Below are 20,050 nucleotides of genomic sequence, written 5' to 3' on the forward strand. Positions count from 1 at the left end.
ACATAGCAACATTAGACCACGATACGTTCGATTATTAGTCCTTGTGGGTTCGATAATCTTTAAAACTACACGATAGGACTGTGCACATGCAATCACGATTGACATAGACTTACTAAGTCGCGATCAAGTTTTTGACGTCGTTGGTGGGGGCTAATTTAGTCGATATCGTAACTCTAGTGTTACCCAGTATAGATTAAGGCAAACAATTCTTTTTCCCTTTCTATATCTATCAAGTGTATGCCAAGTACTCGCTCTCAAGGCGAGAAATTAAATCTACAGTTCGACGAACCCGAGCGTTATCTTAGATTAGAACGTCGGATACGAGACTTGATACGGGAACATCGTATCAAACTAAATCTTCCTGGATTTAACATTCCTACTTCTGAATCAGTTGTTCAACCAGAGATGGCCGAACCAGTTCAAAATCGTCCACTTAAGTATTATGCAATCCCTTCGCATGATGAACCTCATAACAGCATCGCTGCCCCTGCGATCGAAGCCAACAATTTTGAGCTGAAGCCCTCACTGTTGTCATCCGTACAGCAAAAACAGTTTTCAGGTAGTCCCACGGAGGACCCGAACCTACACTTGTCAGTATTTTTGCAATACGCATACACAGTGAAAGGGAATGGTGTCAGCCCAGAAGCAATAAGACTCCGTATTTTCCCATTTTCATTAAGAGATAGAGCTAGAGCTTGGCTCCAGTCTCTACCATCCAATTCTTTCACTACGTGGAACGAGTTAAAGAAAGTCTTCTTAGCCCGATATTTCCCACCTAGTAAGACGGCTATGTTAAGAGCCCAAATAAATGGGTTTAAACAAAAGGATTATGAATCACTCTTTGAAGCCTGGGAGAGATACAAAGACATGATGAGGCTATGCCCACATCACGGTCTAGAAGAATGGCTGATCATTCATACCTTTTATAACAGTCTCTTGTACAATACAAAATTGACAATAAATGTTGCCGCAGGTGGCGCACTGATGGATAAACCATACAACGAGGCCTATCAACTCATCGGAAGTATGGCCCAGAATCATTACCAATGAGGGAAGCGAAAGAACCTCTGTAGAGAAACCTCAACCGAAGGGCGGCATGTACGAATTAAGCAGTCTTGACCATGTCAACGCCAAGGTAGATGCCCTGACTCAAAAGATAGACAGCTTGACCATAACACCAGCAGCCACCGTGGTTGTCGTAGCACCAAACTGCGAGATATGTGGAGTTCAAGGGCATACTGCCTCAGAATGTCGACTCTTGACAGGAACCTCCACAGACCAGGTGAACTATGCTCAAGGAAACCCTTACTCAAATACCTATAACCCAGGTTGGAAGAACCATCCTAACTTCTCGTACAAAAATAATAATGCATTGTATGCACCTAACCAAGCACCTACTGTACCACCAGGATATCAAAAAGCTGCCACAAATACTCAAAATGCTCCTAGGAAATCAAACTTAGAAATAATGATGGAAAACTTTGTATCTACCCAAGCTCAAAGAAATAAGGATTTCTTAAATCAAAACATACACACTAGTGAGTAAATCAAGCAGTTAGAAAACAAGGTAGACGCATTAGCCACCCATAACAAAATGTTGGAAACACAAATCTCACAAGTGGCTCAATAATAAGCACCTACCGCTGCTCCTGCAGGCACATTTCCTGGACAGCCGCAACCAAACCCGAAAGGTCATGCAAGTGCGATCATACTACGAAGTGGGACAGAACTAGACGGACCGACCCTAGAACTCAAAACCCGTCTATGCATCAAGTCCCAAGTAAGGTGACTGAGAAGGAAGACGAACAAGAGGAAGATAAAAACGAAGAGGCCGTAGAGAAAGAAGAACCTTATGTGCCTCCATCACCGTATAAACCCTCTATCCCTTATCCTCAAAGACTTGTTAAATCTAAAAGTGTAAGGCAATTTAAAAAATTCGTAGAGCTTCTAAAACAATTGAATATCACAATACCCTTTACGGAAGCCATAACTCAATTGCCCTCATATGTTAAGTTTCTCAAAGAAATCTTATCTAACAAGAAGAAGATAGAGGATAACGAAACTGTTACACTTACTGCTGAGTGTAGCGCCATAATACAAAACAATATGCCTCATAAGCTGAAAGACCCGTGCAGTTTCTCCATACCCTGTGTAATCAGAAAGTTTGTCATCGACAAAGCTTTAAATGGGAGAACTAAGACCTACGAGAATGTCCGTACAACTTGCAGATCGTTCTGTTAAATTTCCCGTACGTATGCTAGAAAATGTTCTGGTGCGCATAGAATAATTCTATATTCCTACAGATTTTATAATCATGGATATAAAAGAAGATTCCAACATTCCTATCATATTAGGGAGACCATTCCTAGCTACAGCCGGAGCTATTATAGATGTTAAGAAAGGCAAGCTAACCTTTGAAGTTAGTGAGGAAAAGGTCAAATTCATTTTGACGCAATTCCTAAAGGCACCAGCTATAGACGACACCTGTTGTCTGCTAGATGTCATCGACGAATGCATATGAGAAATGGAGAATGAACACACATCATACTCTGAAATACTGAAAATTCCAGGGCCTCCTACTTTTGAAGATGAAAATTTAAGTAAGGAATACCAAGATGACAACCTAAGCGAATGCCTACCACTAACGCCTGATCATATGCCTTGCCCAAAGAAACCAACCCTAGAACTTAAGACGCTACCCAAAAATATAAGGTATGAATTCCTAGACACTGAGCTTGAGCAACCGGTAATAGTAAATGCAGACTTAGGGCAGATAGAGACCGGAAAGCTTCTACACGTTTTGAGAAAATACCCAACTGCTTTAGGCTACAATATCTCATATCTAAAAGGAATAAGCCCTTCCATATGCATGTATCGCATAATGCTAGAGGAAGACAGTAAGACCTCTAGAGAACACCCTAGAAAGATAAATCCTATTCTGAGTGATGTATAAAGAAAGAAGTGCAAAAGCTGTTAGAAGCATGTATTATCTACCTGATATCTGATAGCCAATGGGTTAGCCCAGTACATGTCGTACCAAAGAAGGGAGGAATCACAGTTGTTAACAATGAAAAAGGAGAATCTATAGCATAAAGAGAAGTTACTGGAAGTAGAATGTGTATTGACTATCAAAAATTAAACAAAGCCACTCAAAAGGATCATTTTCCTTTACCATTTAATGATTAAATGCTTGAACGATTGGCTAAGCATTCTCACTTCTGCTACCTAGACGGTTATTCAGGATTCTTCCAAATTCCTATTCATCTCGACGACCAAGAGAAAACGACTTTCACATGCCCCTATGGTACATTCGCCAACCGACGAATGCCATTTGGACTGTGTAACGCTCCCGCAACATTTCAAAGATGCATGATGTCAATTTTCGCTGATTTCATAGATGACATCATGGAAGTCTTCATGGACGATTTCTCCGTATGCGGACAGAGGTTTAAAGGCTGCTTATCGAATCTTGAAAGGGTATTAAAAAGATGTGTAAAAGTGAACCTCGTGCTAAACTGAGGAAAATGCCATTTCATGGTTCGACAAGGAATCGTGCTCGGACACATAGTATCCAACAAGGGGATTGAAGTCGACAAGGCCAAAATAGAAGTTATAGAAAACCTCCAGCCTCCGAAAACCGTAAGAGAAATATGAAGCTTCTTAGGACACACCGGTTTCTACCGGTGATTCATTAAAGATTTCTCAAAAATCACCAAACCACTGACTGGCTTATTGATGAAAGACGTTGAATTCATCTTTGACGACAAATGCCTAGCGGCGTTTGAACAACTAAAAACAACTCTTATTATCGCACCTATCATGCAACTGCCCGATTGGAGATTACCTTTTGAAATCATGTGTGATGCTAGTGACTATGTTGTAGGCGCAGTCTTAGGACAAAGAAGGGATAAGAAACTTCATGAAATATACTATGCAAGTAGAACCCTAGACGCTGCACAGATGAACTATGCCACCATAGAAAAGAAACTTTTAGCCGTAGTGTTCGCTCTGGATAAATTTCGTTCCTACCTAGTAGGAACAAAGATAATTATCTATACCGATCATGCTGCAATTAGACACCTGTTAAACAAAAAAGACGCCAAACCAAGACTCCTAAGGTGGATCTTACTATTACAAGAGTTTTACCTAGAAATCTAGGATAAAAGGAGCAGGGAAAACGTCGTGGCCAATCACTTGTCAAGGATGGAAGGTATAGAACCTGAACGAGTGCCTATAAAGGCTGATTATCCGTACGAAAGACTCATAGCCCAAAAGGATACCAAACCAAACGAAGTAGTGGAAGCAATCCACACCCAAACCACACTACCATGGTACGCTGACTTCGTCAACTACTTAGCAGCTAGGGTGCTTCCGCCAGACTTGACCTACTAACAAAAGAAAAAATTCTTCCACGATCTTAAACACTACTATTGGGATGAGCCTTTACTTTTCAAGAGAGGAGCCGATGGCATTTTCTGTCGATGTGTCCCATAAGATGAGGTAAAAAATGTAATCTCCCACTGCCATTCTGCTCCTTATGGAGGACATGCAAGCACCTCGAAGACTTGCGCTAAGATCTTGAGAGCCGACCTCTTTTGGCCTACTTTGTGGAAAGATGTCCACATCACGATCACAAATTGCGACCGGTGTCAACGCACTGGGAATATATCTAGACGCGACAAAATGCCGCTTGTAACACCCCAAAATTTGCCCTCCTTATTCACGCATTCATTTTTAGGTCATTTAACATTAGATACATTGCATTTCATCATGTCAATCGGGATTAGCTCCAAGAAGCTTGAACATCATCCAGGACACTTTGTGGGTTCTATTTAGATGATCAGTCAACACAAGGGAAAGACTTGAGTTACTTCCAACAGGGGTCTATTCGTCAGTCAAAACGTTAATCTTGAAGGAGCAAAGGTTTGTTCATGAGCTGTCATGCTCGCTAGGGGAAGCCCACGTGTTATGCGAAAAAATAAATAAATAAATAAATAAATAAAAGAAAAATCTCAGACTTGGACCTCTCTCAAAAGCCCACTAAGCTACCAATATTAGGCTATAAATACTAGAGTTTTCATTGAAACAAAACCCTAGACAAAACTTGGAGAGAAACCTAGATAGAGAGAGTGAGAATTAATCTGCAGCAACCTCTAGGCAACTCTGAAAGGTTCATTCTGACTCACACACTTTCAGCTCAAGCAAACACTAACATTGGTTTGCAAATCCAGCCGTGCCATTTGATTTCAACCGATCTCTCCAATCAGGTTTGCCCTTATTCCCATTACCTTTGTGCTTTGAATTTGAATACTCTGAATGTTTGAGGTATGATGGATGAATTTCATTAGGTTTTTGCCCACGGATTCATAATTATGTATGAATGCATAAATAATGCCTTGAATTCTTAATCGTTTAATTTCTGAAGTGTATGCCACAGGGTTTGAGGTTTCTGAAACCATACTGTTATCCATGAAAAGAATGCTTATCGTGTTTCACTAACCCTTTTTTTGAGTTTTTGTTAAGGATCACATGACTTTTGCAGGGATAGCTCGCTGGATATTCCACTTTGCTTGTGGGATACCATTTGGGAGATTTATTCTGATTGCCTTATTGGTACGTTTACTTTATACATGTTTGTTTTGTATGTGTTCGTATCCCCACAGGTAGCGCGGTTCCTTCGTTAAGGACTGCCTTTTTGCATGAGCATCCCTAACCTTACCAACTCATTGATTTTTCTTCTCCTAAGAACACGTTAAATCCTTCTACTACAGGCGAGTAAGTCTCCAAAGGTCGAGCATCCGGTAGATTGCGTAGTAACGTCGTTCGTCCAAAACCCAATCCATAACCCCGTAGTTAGCCGAACTACGGCTTGCTCTGATGCTCATTCCAGATGAGATACGTAGGCATAAGACACGATGTCTTAGCGAGCACAATTACCCTTAACCCCTAGGTAGCCGAGCTACGAAGATTCTGATTCTCATATTCAGATGAGATACGTATGCAGTGGATGTGACATCCGTGCCAGTCATTTTCTTTTGAACCCTTTTTTTTAGTAAATAACACATTAGATAAACCCACACCCTTTAGACAAGAACTACAAAAGTGGATCCGGTAGAGTACTACGGATGCGTAGGGGTGCTAATACCATCCCTTCGTATAATCCACTCCCAAACCCAAGATTTGGTTGCGAGACCCTATCTTGTCCTTTCCTTTTTCTAGGTTTACTTCGAGCGTTTCCTTTCCCTCCTTTGGGATAAATAACGCATGGTGGCGACTCTCTTGTCTTTCTTCGCCGGTTGTTTTTTTTCGCATTCCATTTTTCAGGTTGCGACAGCTGGAGACTCTGCTGGGGACCCGGTTTCCCTAAGCGAGTCCCTCCTAGCTTTTGTAGGTTGTTTGTTTATTGGGTGTTTATTCTTTTGTACAGTTATTTATCTTTCAGTATTTACCTGCTTTATTGCATTGTGTACATATGACTGCCGTATCTGCTGGTTGTGTTTGTGAGATGAGTTCTATACCCGAACTCGAGTGCACTTAGGATAGGAGACTGGCATAGTCTTGTTGACTCGTGTGGAGTTATTCCTTAGCAAGTTGACTTGCAAGCCCATTCACTTGGTGGAGGTCATGTTGGGATCAATAATGTCACACAAGTAAGTTGTGGTTAGACATTACTTTTTCCAATATAGACCTTAGAAGCCAAGGACCTTAGTTTACCAAACCCATCTTGGCCTATTCGTAGGACGTAGTGCGAAATTCGTTCAAGTGTAAGATTTGATACGATTGTTACGCGATACTACACTCATAAGAGTCTCTCTTGAGAATATTTTTGGAATACGAGTAGTCGTTCCTCCGATAATATCCGAAAGATGGGATTATGACTATGGGAACCTTTTGTAGAACATGTTTGGCAGGTTTAAACCTTAGTACACTCCCTTTGGGTGGTTCTTAACCTAAACTCCATGCTCGTGACTTGCAACAAACCCTTGATTCATGGTTGATCCGTTCAGGTATCCTTAATATAATGAAACTTGGGTGTTGATAAGGTGTAAACCATAATCCACCAAAAATGGATGGTTGATATTAAGGATAACATGATCCATCCCATGACCTTTGTTTGGTGTGCTTTGCTTGATCCTCTTAATTTCTCTCCAGGCAGTGCAACCTGACAGATGTTCAAGCGGATCCAGCAATTCTGATTGACATGCCATTGCATTGCATAACTTCATCTGCATATTTGCATCCAACATCTCATGCTTATTCATTTGTAGGGTATTCCCTTTTTAAGGGGGGGCCTTAATATCGAATAAGCAGTGCATCACATACCATACATACAAACCCTTGTTTGTTTTGCAGGTGTCACCGTAGTGTCTAATGTTTGTTCCCTGTTGCAGGCAGTTATTGGTCCCAAGCGAGTTCACAGGTACCCAACAAAGGAAACCCGTCCACGACTAGCAATGGACCAGATACAGAAAGAACTGGCTGGTATGCGTGAAAGGATGGATCAGTTCATGACATTGATGATTGGTATGGCAGAAGGCCAGGCGAAGCTGAAGGAATTGGTTGAGCAACCGAGGCCCGATCTAGAGGTGGAAATACCAAGTGCTGAGGGGAACCCTGGTAACCCTGGGAACCCTGGTAACCCTGGGAACGCTGATAACCCTGTGAACACTGGAAACGCGGGTAACGCAAATGTTGATGGAAACCCGGGTAATGTTGGCAACACGGGAAATGTTGGGAATGGTATTGGCGGAAGGTACAATGTGAATCAAGGGATTCGGATTAACGGGCGCCCCGTTACTGAAGATTGTCAGTATGATCAATTTTCTTTGCACGACGAGGCCCTCGAGACCACTCGCCGTACGGATGAGCTTGCTGAGAAGCTCAAATCTTTGGAGTCTCAAAATTCCTTAGGTTTTGATGTCACCAATCTTGGTCTGGTTCAGGGAGTAAGGATCCCTCACAAGTTCAAACCCCCTACTTTTGAGAAATACAACGGGGCTTCTTGCCCATGCACTCATCTCCAATCTTATCTGGGAAGGTTGGGAGCTCACACTGAAGATGAAAAGCTGTGGATGTACTATTTTGAAGACAATTTAACTGGAGCTTCTCGTGAATGGTATTCTCATTTGTCTCGTACTACCATCAAGAGTTGGAAAGACTTGGCAGAGGCTTTTGTCAAGCAATATCAATACAACTTGGACATGGCTCCAAATCAGACCTTGTCTCAGACTGCCAAGGAAACCTTTAGAGAATATGCTCAGCGTTGGAGACAGATTGCTGCATCCGTCCAACCCCCTATGTCTGAAAGGGAGATGGCGGACATGTTCATGAACACTCTTCAAGGAAATTATATCGAGAGATTGGCTGCTTGCCCGTCAATCAGCTTTGCAGAGATAGTGATTGCTGGAGAAAGGATCGAGAGTCTGTTGAAGATGGGCCAAATTCAAGACAACAGTGCTTCCAACTCATCAGTTCCCAAGAAACCGTTTGCTGGTAACAGACAACGAAGAAGAGAAGGTGAGACGAGCGTTGTATATGCCGGCAGAGGCAGGGGCAGAGGACGCCCTAATTATTATCAAGATCAAGTGGCCGCAGTCACTATTCCAACACATGTTCCTCAACCGCAGTATCATCCGCAACAGCAACCCAGGTACAACAATCAACAACAAGGAGGTAATCCGGGTCAGTAGAGACCCTATCAACAACGTCCAAGGCAGGCGGACCGGGTCATTGAGCCAATCCCAATGCCTTATTCTATATTACTTCCCAAGCTGATTGACATGAATCTGGTTACGTTGAGAACTCTGGCCCCACCGGTCGATCCCAACAATCTGCCTAGAGGTTATGATGTCAACGCCAGATGTGCTTTTCACTCCAACGCACCTGGCCATACTACAGATAATTGCAAGGCTCTCCAGCTAAAGGTACAAGATTTGAGAGATGCCCAGGCCATCAATTTTTCTCTGGTGCCTAATGTTATCCAATACCCGATGCCAGCTCATGGCGGGCAGAGGATTAATACTGTTGATAGTGGGGAAACTTTGAATTTGGTTTCTGATGTGACTAAAGTGAAGACTTCGCTATCGGTGGTCAAAGACTGACTCTTGAAAGGAAAGATTTTCCCGGGCTGTGGGGAAGAGTGAAGAAATTGTCAAGACGCCGAGAACAGATGTGATAGTTTGAGAAGGGGTATTCAGCAACTAATAGATGAAGGTTGTCTTCAGTTCGATCAGACTCATCCAGTGAAGAATGATGTGTCGACAGTAACGTTTTATTTCACTCCTGAAGAAATATATGTTCCCGAGAGACCCGCTCCGACAACAATATATTTCCCAGAAAGTCCAGCACCAATTTACTCTGACAACCCTCAGCCGACTTTGATTGGTCCGGTCAACATCACGGTACCAGGACCTGTTCCGTATGAGAAAGACAGTGCTATCCCGTGGCACTATGGGGCTGATATCTACTGCCAGGGGCAGAAAGTTAACAAAGAAGACATTGACATTGGTAGCTCTGCTGTAGACAATGTTGGAGGAATTGGTGGCTTCACTCGCAGTGGACGCCTATTTGCACCATCAACATTGCGCACGAAAGCTGAAGCTGAGGCAGCTGCCAAGGCTAAAGGAAAACAGGTATCCACCGAAGAGGTTACTACCGAGGAAGCTCCTCCTAAGACCGCATTCGAGAAGGAAGTGGATGAGTTTATGAGGATTATCAAGAAAAGTGACTACAAGGTAGTCGACCAGCTAAATCAGACACCCTCAAAGATCTCCATTCTCTCACTATTGATGTGCTCTGAGGCACACAGAGCAGCCTTGTTGAAAGTACTGAATATGGCTTATGTTCCCCCAGAGATAACTGTTGACCAGCTGAAGTCGGTAGTTTCGAATGTACACACTAGCCATGCGCTAGGTTTCACCGATTATGACCTAACATCTGAGGGCAGGAATCACAACAAAGCCTTGCATATCACAATGGAATGCAAAGGGACGGTGCTTTCCCATGTTTTGGTTGATACAGGTTCTTCTCTGAATGTTCTCCCAAAGAAAGCCTTAACGAACTTGGATTGCGATGACGCCACCCTGAGGCCGAGTAATTTAGTTGTAAGGGCTTTTGATGGCTCTAAGCGAGCTGTTTGTGGCGAAGTTGAGTTTCCAGTTAAGATTGGACCGCAGGTATTCAAGAGTACCTTTTATGTGATGGATATCCAGCCTGCCTATAGCTGTCTGCTAGGTCGACCCTGGATCCATGCTGCCGGTTGTGTTACTTCTACTCTCCACCAGAAGCTCAAATATGGACTAAAAGGTCATATCGTCACCGTCTGTGGTGAAGAGGATATTTTTGTTAGCCACCTGTCTACATTTAAGTATGTGGAGATGGATGGCGAGATGCATGAGATGCTGTGTCAGGGCTTCGAAGCCATAAACATCAGTGAGGTCGCGCCCGAAACTGTCTTTTCACCTGAGTCTGAGAAGGTCGGGACTTCTATCTCTTCATACAAGCAAGCTGTTGAAGTGGTTAAGGCTGGTAATGCCCAAGGCTAGGGCAAATTTGTGGAGCCAATCATAAAAGAAGACAAGTTTGGATTGGGGTATACTCCGGGGTCTCAGAAGAATGAAGCCGGTACTTTCTCCAGCGGGGGTTTGGTTTCTCCCCACACCGTCAATGCTGCAGATGAAGACAAGGCTGACAGCGACTATGACTTAGATAGTTGGATTCGCCCGTGTGTCCCAGGAAAAAAGCTCGACAATTGGTCGTCTGAAAAAGTCGTCCGGTTTACTCTACTGAAGGAGTAATTTTTATTGTTTTCCTTTTATCACATGCATAACGAAGTCTTACACTTTGACCAAGGTGTAATGACTCATCTGTAGGGCCATCCATTTAGTTACATTTCGCAATTATTTTCATCATCAATAAAGGACGGCTTTTGCAAACAATTTTGTGTTCTCTTTCTTTCAATTATTTTTACTTTTACAAAAACGGTAATGTTTCTTTTTCATGTTTCTTTTTCGTTTTTCTTTCCAAAAAACACCTCGTAAAACTGATCACCCGGATCTCACTGCTAACGACACTGCTATGGCCAAGTATGACTTCGACAATCCTATCTATCAAGCCGAAGAAGGGGTTGAGGAAGATTGTGAATTGCCTGAGGAATTAGCCAGGTTGTTGAAATAGGAGGACCGAGCTATCACACATTATCAGGAGGTGGTTGAGACCATCAACATTGGTACCGAAGACGACAAGAAAGAGATCAAGATCGGGGCCAGCTACAGGCCGAGAGGAAAAGACCGTTGATCATGTACTTGACTGTGTTAGAAAGGTCAATGGGTTGTGTGCTCGGTCAGCATGACGAGTCAGGTCGAAAAGAGCATGCAATATACTACCTTAGCAAAAAGTTTACCGACTATGAACAAAGATACTCACTGCTCGAGAAAACTTGCCGCGCTTTGGCATGGGCTGATCGCTGACTAAGACAGTATATGTTGACTCACACGACTCTATTGATATCAAAGATGGATCAAGTCAGGTATATTTTTGAAAAGCCAGCAGGGTTGCTAGGTGGCAAATGATGCTGACAGAGTATGACATTCAATACACTTCACAAAAAGCCATCAAAGGAAGTGTCTTGTCAGACTATCTTGCCGCGCAATCGATTGATGATTACCAACCTATGAGGTTCGACTTTCCTGATGAGGACATCATGTTTCTCAAATCGAAAGATTGCGAGGAACCACTCCCGGAGGAGGGGCCTGACCCTGAATCCAAATGGATTATGATGTTTGATGGGGCGGTCAACGTCAATGGTCGCGGAGTTGGTACAGTGTTGATCACACCGGAGGGGTTTCATATGCCATTTTGTGCCAGAATAACTTTTCCCTGCACCAACAATGAAGCCGGACGAAGCAGAATAGGTGCGTTCTCGATACAATCAGCTAAGCCTAGTTGAGGAAAAGAGACTAGCAGCTATATGCCATGGCCAGCTATATCAGAGACGGACGAAGAGAGCGTTTGATCAGAAAGTGCGCCCTCGGGAGTATCGAGTCGGTGAATTGGTACTCAAAAGAATTCTTCCTCCCAACACAGATCACAAGGGCAAATGGACACCGAACAACGAGGTTCCATACGTGGTTAAAAGAGTTTTCTCTGGCGGAGCTCTGATGCTAACAACCATGGATGGCGAAGACTTCCCGTCCCCTGTCAACTCAGACGCAGTTAAAAAATACTTCGCATAAAATAGACCCGCTGGACAGTAAAAAGAATAGTCCAGGCAAAAAAGGGGCACCCCGACGAACCAAAAAAAAGAATGAAGAGGTTCGGGAAAATATTAGGGATATAAAAATCAAAAAAATGTACACCCGGTGAGTCGAAAACCCGAAAGGGCGGCTCAGGCAAAAAAGTATCCTGGTGGATTGAAAACCTAAAAGGGCGGTCCACGCAAAAGTTAGGGAATAAGCGAATAACTGCGATCTGAGTTCATCCGTGTTATATCACCGTTTCATTCAACCCGGCAATCTTCGAAGGTAAAAGATCGACTAATCATCCACTTCAGAAAGCAAGATGAGCAGAGCGTCTTGAGGACATACGAGCCATAGCAGAGTCGAAACTCGGTGGGACCCCGTTTCCACATTGCCATTAGGATAGTTTCTCTTGTTCAATTTATAGCGATCGCCTCTTTCCAGGGATCAGCTTCCTGATGTACTCGCCTATTCCTGGCACAAATTTTTCAACCAACAAAAGTCGAATAATTCAGTTAAAAAGCCTCTTTACTTTTCATTTATCAGTTTGTTTGCAAAAGATGTATGAATTCTTGAGGAAACATATTGCACCTGAATGTAATGGTGGCTTTTGCAGATGACTTCCGCAAGAAAACAGTCAAAATTGCTTTGAATGTGCTTAATCCCGGACAGTGAATTCAAACCGAGTAATTCCCCGGGGCATACGTGTATTTTTTGGTTACAGGTCACAGGAACCGGATGCCAAGTCATGAATCCTCACCCCTAAGAGGTTGACAAAGCCTCTCCTCTGCAGAGCAGGTTCCCCAGTAGAGTTGACAGTATCCAGACTGTATATCCCTAGTAGAGTTGACAGTATCCAGACTGTATATCCCTAGCGGAGTCGATAGTGCTAGACTGTATCTTCCCAGCAACAGCGGAGTAGTCGCATACCCAACAGACAAGAGGGTGGTGTTCCCAGTGTTCATCTCGTCCCCAGCAGATTATTTTTTTTAACAAATTTATTTTAATCCCCAGCCTGAGGACGATTAGCAAGTTCATATCCCTAGCAAAGGTCGATTCCTACGATATTTCCCCAGGAAGTGCTTTCCTCACAGACTCTCCTCGCAGAGCCTCGCCAAGCAAAGTTTCCATAGTTGATACTTCCCCAGCAAGGTCAACTTTTCAAAAAAGGCCGATTTATTTTCGGTGGCTCCCCGGTCCCGGCAGACGGATCGTTCCCCACAGAGCATTCAAGGATTGATACAGCGATCCGCTCCCTGCCAGAGTTGCTTCCCCAAGCAGATTTCTTTTTTCTTTTGCACCATGCATAACATTTGCATTTGGATTTGCATGCATATCAAACATACACATAAGCTGATAAATAGGTTCTTCAAAGCAGACTGAAAAATTACTTTACAACCAAAGTCATGAGATTCGGCCAGAGGATCAAGTGTGTCTGTGACCCAGCATGAGGGTCATTTCGAAGATTCAACCTGAGAATCATTTTCCAGAGATCCAGCCTGAGGGTCATTTTGAAGATTCAGCCAGAGAGTCGACTACGAGCGTTATTTCCCCAGCAAGCCAGCTTGACGAATAGATTGACAGCTCAACAGAAAATCAACCTACAAGACGATCCAGCCCGCGGATCGCATTAAAGAAAACAAAGTCTAATCGAAGAGTCGTTATAACATGTTCTAGCCTGAAGAATATGTACGAAGCCCAAAAGTGGGATATTCTCGAAGCTGCATATCTAACATGAAGACTGTAGATTTCGAAAGAGGGTTAACCAGCGCATGCCCCAGATGCGAGATCCTGATGATGGGAATTTATCATCAAAATAATCCAGATCTAGCTAGAAGATCAAAGTCAAGTCTAGCCCGAAGACCGAAAAATAAATAGATTCAGCCAGAGAATCAAAGAAAATAGATTCAACCAGAGAATCGAAATAATTCAGATCTAGCCAGAAGATCGAAATAGATTTAGCCAGAGAATCGAAACAATTCAGATCTAGCCAGAAGATCGAAGAAGATCTAGCCAGAATATCGAAGTCAGGTCTAGCCCGAAGACCGAAAATAGATTCAGCCAGAGAATCGAAACAATTCAGATCTAGCCAGAAGATTGAAGTAGATTCAGCCAGAGAATCAAAGAAAATAGATTCAGCCAGAGAATCGAAACAAAGGAGATCTAGCCAGAAGATCGAAGAAGATCTAGCCAGAAGATCGAAGAAGATCTAGCCAGAAGATTGAAATCGTATCCAGCCCGAGGATCAAAATTAACATCCAACCAGAGGACTAAATTGAGTATAGATTCAACCAGAGGATCGAAACTCCAGATTAAGTCAGAAGACTGATTCAGATTCATCCAGAGGATCGGAAGAGAAATAAACAGCGCGGTGTATTTCAGCATTTTTGTGGTGTTCTCAGAGCACAAATTTTCGGTTTGTCTTTGGTATTCAATCACAGCTCACCCTGTTTGTCTGATAAGCTGTTCGCTTTCATCCTGCTCGGGTTAGCTGATGACTGAATAGGGGCAGCTGTAACACCCCAAAATTTGCCCTCCTTATTCACGCATTCATTTTTAGGTCATTTAACATTAGATACATTGCATTTCATCATGTCAATCGGGATTAGCTCCAAGAAGCTTGAACATCATCCAGGACACTTTGTGGGTTCTATTTAGATGATCAATCAACACAAGGGAAAAACTTGAGTTACTTCCAACAGGGTTCTATTCGTCAGTCAAAACGTTAATCTTGAAGGAGCAAAGGTTTGTTCATGAGTTGTAATGCTCGCTAGGCGAAACCCACGTGTTATGCGAAAAAAAAACGAAAAACGAAAAAAAGAAAAAAAGAAAAAAAGAAAAAAAAATTAAATAAATAAATAAAAGAAAAATCTCAGACTTGGACCTCTCTCAAAAGCCCACTAAGCTACCAATATTAGGCTATAAATACTAGAGTTTTCATTGAAACAAAACCCTGGACAAAACCTGGAGAGAAACCTAGACAGAGAGTGTGAGAATTAATCTGCAGCAACCTCCAGGCAACTCTGAAAGGTTCATTCTGACTTACACACTTTCAGCTCAAGCAAACCCTAATATTGGTTTCCAAATCCAGCCGTGCCATTTGATTTCAACCGATCTCTCCAATCAGGTTTGCCCTTATTCTCATTACCTTCGTGCTTTGAAGTTGAATACTCTGAATGTTTGAGGTATGATGGATGAATTTCATTAGGTTTTTGCCCACGGGTTCATAATTATGTATGAATGCATAAATAATGCCTTGAATTCTTAATCGTTTAATTTCTGAAGTGTATGCCACAGGGTTTGAGGTTTCTGAAACCATACTGTTATCCATGAAAAAAATGCTTATCGTGTTTCACTAACCCTTTTTTTGAGTTTTTGTGAAGGCTCACATGACTTTTGCAGGGATAGCTCGCTGGATATTCCACTTTGCTTGTGGGATACCATTTGGGAGATTTATTCTGATTGCCTTGTTGGCACGTTTACTTTATACATTTTTGTTTTGTATGTGTTTGTATCCCCACAGGTAGCGCGGTTCCTTCGTTAAGGACTGCCTTTTTGCATGAGCATCCCTAGCCCTACCAACTCATTGATTTTTATTCTCCTAAGAACAGGTTAACTCCTTCTACTACAGGCGAGTAAGTCTCCAAAGTTCGAGCATCCGGTAGATTGCGTAGTAACGTCGTTCGTCCAAAACCCAATCCATAACCCCGTAGTTAGCCGAACTACGGCTTGCTCTGATTCTCATTCCAGATGAGATACGTAGGCATAAGACGTGATGTCTTAGCGAGCACAATTACCCTTAACCCCTAGGTACCCGAGCTACGAAGACTCTGATTCTCATATTCAGATGAGATACGTATGCAGTGGATGCGACATCCGTGCGAGTCATTTTCTTTCGACCCCTTTTTTTTAGTAAATAACACATTAGATAAACCCACACCCTTTAGACAAGAACTACAAAAGTGGATCCGGTAGAGTACTACGGATGCGTAGGGGTGCTAATACCTTCCCTTCGCATAATCGACTCCCGAACCCAAGATTTGGTTGCGAGACCCTGTCTTGTCCTTTCCTTTTTCCAAGTTTACTTCGAGCGTTTCCTTTCCCTACTTTGGGATGAATAACGCACGGTGGCGACTCTCTTGTCTTTCTTCGCCGGTTGTTTTTTTTCGCATTCCATTTTTCAGGTTGCGACACCGCTTAAAGGCATTTTGGAAGTAAAAGTCTTAGATGTTTGGGGAATCGATTTTATGGGACCTTTCGCATCTTCTTTTGGTAACAAGCATATCCTTGTTGCGGTCGATTACATATCAAAATGGATTGAGGCCATAACCTCTCCAACGAACGACACACGAGTGGTAATTAGACTCTTTAAGCGAATAATCTTCCCTAGATTCGGAGTGCCGAGACCTGTCATCAGTGATGGTGGCTCCCATTTTATTTTAAGGATTTTTGAAAAGCTATTACTGAAATATGGAGTCCGGTACTGCGTAGCAACAACCTACCACCCACAGACGAGTGGGCAAGTAGAAGTCTTAAACCGAGAAATTAAACAAATCTTAGAAAAGACAGTTGCCACCTCTAGGAAAGATTGGTCCTCAAAATTACCAGAAGCCTTGTGGGCATATAGGACAGCATATAAGACCCCAATAAGAAACACACCTTTTAAGCTAGTTTATGGAAAATCATGTCACCTACCGGTAGAATTAGAACATAAAGCATATTGGGCCATTAAGACGCTTAATCTCAATTATACTTCTGCAAGCGAGAAAAGAATATTAGATATCCACGAATTAGAAGAACTTAGGCTAGATGCGTATGAGAATGCCCGAATCTATAAAGAAATAACAAAAAAATGGCACGACAATCGCATATTAAGGAAAGAGTTTAAGGAGGGCGACAAAGTACTCCTGTTTAACTCCCGCCTAAGACTCTTTCTCAGAAAACTTCGTTCTAGATGGTCTGGTCCCTTCGAAATTACCAATATCTTTCTGAATGGAGCAATAGAGATAAAAGGAAAAACAAGCGAACCATTCATAATAAATAACCAATGTTTGAAACATTACCACAAAATTGATAACAATGATTTCATTGCAAATATTAAGCTTGCAGAGCTTCATGCTCATTCAAAAGAATATCGCCTATCCTATTTCTATCGAGCTTACGACAATAAATAAAGCACATGGATATAGTCTTCAAAGGCAAAGCTCAAAGGAGACGTTTTGAGGCTCTAGCTCAGAGAGAAATGACACTAACCTTATACCCTAATGGACGCACCATGACCAAACTAGGAATAAGAGATAGTGTTATATTCCTAATTAACCAACTAGGCTGGGACACCTTTGTTATCAAGAGAAAATTTAGTTCCTACAGTAGGTTGACTTTAGAATTCCTAAGCTCCCTAGTGCACCTGCCAAACCACGGTATTGGAATTAACAAAGGCCTAATCACCTTTAGGTTGTTTGATATTGATTACCGCTACACCCACAGAGAAATGGATGAACTCATAGGATGTCCTAATGGTCTCGATACCTTTACCATTACCCAGGAAGACAGGCTAGTAGACCATCCATTAGATCTCTTCTAGGGTAGTATCACAGGAAACGACCATCCCGAGCCAGACCTTATGCATTCAGAGAACATCCATAACCTTGTGATTCGTTACTTCCATAAGATCCTAGTTCACACCTTATTTGGAAAGGAATAGAATAGAAACTTTATTTCCAAAGACGGACTCTTCATAATGTACTGCGCATCACATGCCCGACCTGTTAACGCTGCTACGTTTATGATAGCTAATCTGTACCGTATGGCATAAGATGACTATAGACCAATTTTAGTGGGAGGCTTAGTGACCATGATTGCAAATGCCATCGGACTGAGACAACCAGTTATCAGGCTCACCCCTTTAGGTGGAATACGACCAATGAATATTGACTTTTTCTTCAACACCGGTATCATTAGGAACCTAGGTCCAGATGTGTTTGAATTTCTAATCAACCGTGAAGTAGTACACCTGTTTACCCTGCTAGACCCCAAGACGAGTGTACATGATAGGAACAAATGGATCTATGATTTGGATGCACCACCATATGCACCACTTTCTCCTCCAAAGACACCCTAAATCTACGACCACTATGACAATTATCTCTCTGATGCTGAATCACATGCCCCAGTTATACCTGCTGCACCTCTCACCGATCATGTTGCTGCCATCGAAGTTGTTCAGACAGACGTTGCCAACCTGAGAGGTGAGCTGAGCACCCTCCGCGTGGAATTCCACGGCTTTATGGATGTAGTGATAGAGAACCTGGATCACATTGGGATTTACTGACTTTTATTTTATTTTATTTTCTTGTTTGGAATTTTATTGTTATTTGCTGTTACACATTGGGATTTATTTAATTATTTATTTTCTTCTTATTCCAGTAGACAAATTATATCATCTTTTCCCGTCTACTCGATTCTTTTGTGCATCAGTTTTGCAATTAAATTCCATTCCACTATATCATGTTTATTATTCCCATACACTATATATTATTGGTAAACTAAATTCCATTGAAATTTTATGCTCAAAGCAAATAAAGTCACACACATGGGAAACCATACTGCATGTGGCGCATGCCACACAAAGTTGTGGCACCCATGTGAGGGTTGTGGCGCCTGCCACAGGGCCCATAGTGGCATCCGCCACCAACACCAAAAGTGGCGCAAGCCACTACACAAGCCTGCACGCGCAGGCTGTGTATTTTGACCATTCATATCACTTTGATGGTGTTGTCCCTTGCATTCAATACATTGCCTTAACTCCATTCAACCACTTTCAACAACTCTTTGACCAAGACATAAAAAAACCGTAAATGTTATTTATTTACCAATTAATTTTCCAACCTCCATCACCTCTATATAAACCACCAACATTACCTCAACAAAACACACCTCTCATTTACATATTTCTCTGATCTCTTACTCTATTCTCTATATATTACACAAAGAGTGTGAAATTCATTATGGCTCAGATGAGGGAATACGAAATAGTGTTCAGAAACGGCGAGCCAGATGAGTTACAAGAGGAGACGTACACATCTCTAAGCCCCAGAAAGATAGAATCAACAAGGTACGCCGATGAACACTGTTTATATGCCTTAGGAATTCAAGATAGTGTTAACTATATGCTAGATATTTTAAATTTGAATTATTTTATATCTCTCAAGGACCCTGTCTTTGCTCAACTAACACTAGAATTCCTAAGCTCATTAATTTTTAGTCCCACACCTAACACAAACTGCTCGAGCGGGACTGCCAAGTTTCGTTTATTTAACGTCGAATATGCCCTTACATTTTCCCAACTAGTGGACCTGCTACATTGGCATAGTAAGTGAGGTCTCAGATACCGAGGGTTGGCAACGCACCTTCCAACCATTTTGGAGGGCAATAACTGGTACAGTAACCCATAGTTTTGAGGGAAACAGAGCCACTTTAATTCAAAACCCGACTATTCGATACTTCAGCCAAATATTGGCGTGCACCATTTTTTGCCGAGCAAATTTTAACAAGGTGAACGAAAAAGAACTCTTTTATTTGTTCGCCCCATTTTTGCCACAAAAGGTGAATACCGTCCCGTTTATGCTATCTCACATGCAGGCCATTGTCAATGCAAAGCGAGGCCCGATTATTTTTGGAGGTTTAATAACCTCCATAGCCAGAGTCCTAGGACTTGAAGAAAAATTCTCCAGGCTAACCCCGCTCCCGCATCATGCCATTGACATTGACATGGCAAGGAGCATGAAACTAGTAAAATGAAGGAGTGACGGTAA

General features: G+C 42.4%; 1 non-coding gene across 1 annotated transcript; it reads right to left on the reverse strand.

Annotated features, from left to right (window-relative positions):
* Nucleotides 1-789: 789 nt before the first annotated feature.
* Nucleotides 790-896, reverse strand: LOC127108800 (small nucleolar RNA R71). Its single transcript, XR_007796311.1, has one exon. It is a non-coding gene; the product is annotated as a small nucleolar RNA R71 (small nucleolar RNA).
* Nucleotides 897-20,050: the final 19,154 nt, after the last annotated feature.

This window comes from Lathyrus oleraceus, chromosome 7, assembly GCF_024323335.1.
Source record: "Lathyrus oleraceus cultivar Zhongwan6 chromosome 7, CAAS_Psat_ZW6_1.0, whole genome shotgun sequence".
Taxonomy (NCBI): domain Eukaryota; kingdom Viridiplantae; phylum Streptophyta; class Magnoliopsida; order Fabales; family Fabaceae; genus Lathyrus; species Lathyrus oleraceus.